Below are 5,521 nucleotides of genomic sequence, written 5' to 3' on the forward strand. Positions count from 1 at the left end.
GCACTCAGTGCAGAGTCTGCTAAGACTCTCTCTCCCTCTCCCTCTGCCCCTCTACTCTGTCTCTGTCTCTCTAAAATAAATAAATAAATCTTAAAAAATAAATAAAAAATAAAAAGACAACTAACTGATTTATAGAAGAAGTTAATCATCAGGGATCAAAACATTTGGGTCAGAGAGTCACTTTGCTTTGCTCTCTGTGGGAGAGTCTGCTCAGGAGGACAAATCTGTCAGTATTTGGAGCTTACTTGATAGGCACAGACAGTGAATAGGGGAGATAGAAGGATATCCCAAACATTTGGAAATGACAGGCGTCGATACTCTCTGAAGAATTAAACTATAAAGTCAAATCACCCAATGGTTCAGAGAAGAGCCATCTGGACTAACGGTTAGCTTGGAGTGAAACTCAAAAAATATTTATGATCTGCATGCCTGTTTAATCTAGGAGTTAGTGAGACAGAAAGATTCCCAGGCCAGAACAAAACTTTCATGGAGGAGTGTGTTAATCACCCACGGAAGTACAGAAACAAATTTGGCTGGCCCATCCACACCAACCCAAGAGGCCGGGGGGGTTCCTGACTGGCGGTGGAATGGAGAAAGACATACTGGCTGTCCAAGTGTGGGCTATCCCAACATCTGAGTCCTAGAACTAAGTTGCCTGGTTCTGAATCCAGCATCACTAAGCTGATCATTGTCTTCCTGGGCAGCTTTTCAATAGGAGAGACCAGGCTATTGAGCTTGGCTTGATTATCTTGTCTGCCTGAGTTATGTTTTTCCAGCCTGGTAAGTTAATTGAATTTATGATTGGAGATAGCTATCTCTTATGAATTTTTAAGCATGGAGTTCATTTATGTAATGAAGCACATAAAGGAATTGTGTTTCCCAAGCTGTAAGACTTAACCAAGTGGCAAATTCACCAAGTCCAGCTAGCGTATCCCTCCTATTGACAGCCCTCTGTGTTCCTGAATTCCACTGCCTTCCAGTACAATCTTAAGCAGTGAGCACAAAGAATCATTTTCCAATCTGGCTAAGATGTCCAACTTGGAATCTACAGGTCCAAGCTGCCGACCATAGCCCCACATTATGGACAGCTGTATAGACCATAAAACCTATGCAACAGAGAGGGAACAGATACTGAGCTGAATTTTTACTTACCCAAAGACAGCTCTTGAATATTTTTTAAGTGTAAGTCTCTGTTATTAGCCTTTTGATATATTAAAAATATAAAACCAGGATTGTGGTTTATTCACTCATGCAACCAACAAATATTTATTGAAGATGTGTTATGTTTCAAGCCCTGTTCTAAGTGCTGGGGACATATGTTAGCAAATAAAACACACAAAGATATCTATTCTCAAGGAAATTATAGTCCAGGAGGGTGGGCAGGAAGGAGACAATCAGTTAACAAAATTAAAAATATATGCAGTATTTTGGACAGAGATACGTGTTATTTAAATTTTTGAAAATAACAGTAGAATCAGGGAAGGAGAATCCAGAGTGCCTGGTGGACAGACTGCAGAACTAAAAAGGCTCCATCAAGTGCTGTCTGGTTTAGGCCCATGAGAGTGAACACATGACCACACATGTTCTTCAAAGACTCATTTGCAAAACCTGCAGCCTGAGGAAGAAAGCTGAAAAGAGAAGCTAAGTACATTCGTCACATCTATCCTATATAAGGGCACTTTCACCTGGGCTTTCACTGTGTTCTCATAAGGAGCTTCTTTAGGACCCATCCCCAACTGTGTGCTTGTTGAATGACTGTTTCAGAGGCAGCAGTACTCTGCTGTTCACCAATATGCATTCCCACAAACCAGCACCTCCTCACACGCCCCTGGCCCACCTTTCTCCCTCCTCCCCTTCTCAAAGGGCAAGAAGGGGAGAGGCTTCTTTCAACTGCCCCAAAAATCCCTTGACCACCTCCCATGGCAAAATTCCCTCATTGACAAGGGTTGAAGTTCTGTGCCTCTTAATCTGAAAACATCTCAGTCCTTAGATCTGTGATGCCTCTCTGAACACTGTGCCCCAGATTCTTTCCCAGCCAGGCCTTTCAAATCTATGCAAATCCACACTCACTCAGAAGGGCGGTTTGCTCCATGGGATTCCTCCTCCTCCACATTCCCATTCCTCTCCCTGGGTTTGCTCTTTAGATCATAATGTGGGTTGACTGGCTTACATTTTCCCTTTTTAATACGGAAAGCACTAGCTAACAACACCTGACAGAGTTATTAAATAAAATTAAGTTAGCGGTGTATTTTGCCCATTTCCCCAAAGAGCAGAAATTGCTTCCTTTCAAGACAGCTTAAACGAAAACATAACCCTTATATGACGCCCTCCAACTTAGAGTTTGGTCAAGCCAGAACTCAGAATACGTCTCATAACACAAGAGTCCTGTCTAGTCCTTCAAGGTCAGATGTTCGGGACATGGATTCCTGTCAACACCATCCAATATTTACCAGGTCCGATATCAGAGCTATACAAAGTTAAACATTCCTTATCTCTTCCTTTTCATATCCTACTTGCAAAGAATAAGCAATCAAATGTGTTTAATAAATAGGCAAGGCGAATAAACAGAAAAGAAATAAATTAAGGAGGCTGATGTTTTCATAGAAACAGCATTCTTATATTCTTTAAAAAGGCTTAGGTTCTAGACTACTTCTGAGCCTATCTGGATATGGATAGGAGCAGGCATTGGGTTCTTGATAGACCCTACAAAACATGTATTACTTTACATACTGCATTGATGGGAAAGGAGAAGAGCCAGCTCTCAGTAGCCAAGTCTCAAGATTTGTAAACTCTGGTTGGGGCCTTAAGACAGATCTTTTTCTTTGAGGCAACCATCTAATGTAAAACCTGATGTAAAACTTTCTTCTCTTTATCTGACATTAGAAAAAAAAAAAAAAAAGCTTTAGAAAAGTTAAGTTTTTCCAAACTTAGACAGCTCAGGAGATACAAAGCTGGGATTCAAATCCAGGTGTAATTGGCCCCAAAAGCCATGCTCAACCCAAACCCATAGCCCTGAGTCATTTGCCAGATACCTTGGGATAGTCTCCCTAAATATAGGTTTGGCCGCCCACTAGCATGCAAAGCTGAGAGGATAAATGGCTTTGGGACAAGTACAAGGTGACCCAGCACTGAGTGAGTAACAAGTCAGGTACCACAACTGCCTCCAGGCGTAGAAGCCAAGCAAAACCATGGCCAAGGGAGTGTTCCCGCCTCTTCAACTGGGGACCTTTCAAATAGTTACTCCAGTAGGGACAGGAATGAAACTTTCTTTAGCAAGCAGAGAGTATTTGGATGAACGCTAATTCATGACATATTGTGCTTACTTATAACTTACCAGCCACTCCAGGATCTCACAGTTCTTCCTCAAACAATTTATCGTGACACTATCTTGTGAGGTAAGTGCTTCATTCCACAGAACAGTCAGAAGAAAAGTGAGGAGCCCACAGGAAGTCAACAATAGTATTTGCATGCTGTGTTTATTCAAGTCTAGTCAAAAACCAGAAACCACTCTAGGTTTCTCAAACAGAGAAGATTTAATACAGGGAATTGGTTACAAAGATCAGGGAAGAGCTGAGAAACCAAAAAAGACATAGGGAAGCAATCTCCAGAGAAACAAGAGCAGACATCTGCTACTATGCCTCAGGATAGAGAGTCAATAGTAGTGCTACCAGATCCCAGGGGTAGGACTGCCTTGCTGGGTCCAGGGAGGAGGTGCAGCCAACAGGGGGCACGCTGACCAAAGTGGGGGCTAGGGATGGAGAGAAACACCCTGGCTCTTCCCTTTCTCTCGCCCTCTGGTCTGCTACCAGCTCCTCCCGATGACTGAGCTAAGAAGCTAGAAGGGAGTTCGGGAAATGTACTTCCCTACCATGCAGGGCTGGACAGAGAAGGCCCAATTCTGAATCTAACGGCGAGTGCGCACTACGCAGAAATCAACAATGAGGTGGTGAAGAGGCTGCAGATATGGCAATCGGTGGGATGGGGTGGGGAAGGAGAGATGGAAAGTATCACCGCAGGCCACTGATTGAAGAGGATTAGGTAGCACACAAGGACTTTTCCCTACCCATTCCTGGCAAGCTTGATTATCCAGTATCTTAAGCGTTTTCAGGAAAGTGAGGAAGGGGGCCATAAGAGCAGGCTGAAATACAGGAAACGCGTGAAATCCAAGGGAGTATTAAAGAATAATGCATGTTTGTGTTACAAAATAGAAGATTTAGAAGCAGCACAGAACTAACTTCCTGTAGACACAGCTCATTATAATAAAGCTGGTCTCGAAGGATAGAGATTGAAAGCAGCAGCTGACTAAGGAGCCACGATAGGAGAGAATCAGACCCAGCTCTAGCAGAGGGTGGACAGCTGTATGTCTGGACTCCCATGTGTCTCCGTCCAGGATTGCAGAGGCAAGGTCCTCACTTCCCCGGGGGGAGGAACCGTGATTTATTCCTTCATTCCACAGAAACTCACCGAACACCTGCAGTGTACCAGGCACTATTCTCCACACCGCAGTGAAAAAGCAGACAAATAGGAACACCCCAACCCTTCCCGTCAGCTAGAGCAATACCATCCGCCACCTATGGAGGAAAGAGAAGTGGGGGGGTGTCTTGGCAGGACATGGTCAGAGAGAATCCGAAACTCCTACTTCCTCTGTTATTCCTGGATCCGCCGGACAGATTGACGGCAGTTACACACGCAGTAGGGGACACATCTGTTTCATCAATAAAGCTCTTACTATAAAGAGCAATGAGATTGCCCCCCCTGGGTTCTGGTTTGTTCAGTTCAACACAACAAACATTTATGGGGTGCCGCCTATCCTCTGCTCCGAACGGGAGCCACAGAGATAAACATTTTGTTAGAAAAGCACTGCCCCCGCCCTCCGTAGAGTAAGATTGGCACATCCGTCCAATGTCCAATGCAGAAATTGCTGCCAGAGACCGGAGTCCTGCACAGATTCATGCAGAGGGTGGGGATCAGTTTCCCCACCAGTGCAAAGTGGTGGCGATGCCGATCAGGGCAATGCAAAGCCAACCCAAACCAGCTCTGCAGCCCTCCCGTGACGGAGGGCTGATTTTCCACAAGGGAGAGGCTTTTGGATTTCACCTCTTGAGATGTACAGGGCTCTCCTCGGCAGCACACAAACTGAAGCTGCAAGCACTCAGAGGAGATCAGCACGGCCCCTGGGCAAGGATGACACGCACATTCATGAAGCATCTCCCGTTTTTGTGACTAGGTTGAACACAGAGGAGATTTAAGGTAATGAAATTTTAAGGTATGAAACCATGATATTGGATACGTGCCATGACACATTTGTCTAAACCCGTAGAACATACACCACCAGAAGTGGACCGCAACATCAACTCTGGACTTGGGATGGTAATGATGTGTCAGTGGAGCTCCGCCTATTGTAAGAAAGGTCCCACTGTGGTGGGGGGTGTGGATGATGGAGGAGGCTGTGCCTGTGTGTATTCGGGAAATCAATGCACCTTCTGCTCAATTTTGCTGTGAACCTAAAACTGCTCTTAAA

At 44.7% G+C, this 5,521-nt stretch overlaps 1 non-coding gene across 1 annotated transcript; it reads left to right on the top strand.

Annotated features, from left to right (window-relative positions):
• The first annotated feature begins 5,112 nt into the window (after window positions 1-5,112).
• On the top strand, window positions 5,113-5,219 carry LOC113254869 (U6 spliceosomal RNA). Its single transcript, XR_003315990.1, has one exon. It is a non-coding gene; the product is annotated as a U6 spliceosomal RNA (small nuclear RNA).
• Window positions 5,220-5,521: the final 302 nt, after the last annotated feature.

Source organism: Ursus arctos, unplaced genomic scaffold (assembly GCF_023065955.2).
Source record: "Ursus arctos isolate Adak ecotype North America unplaced genomic scaffold, UrsArc2.0 scaffold_12, whole genome shotgun sequence".
NCBI lineage: Eukaryota > Metazoa > Chordata > Mammalia > Carnivora > Ursidae > Ursus > Ursus arctos.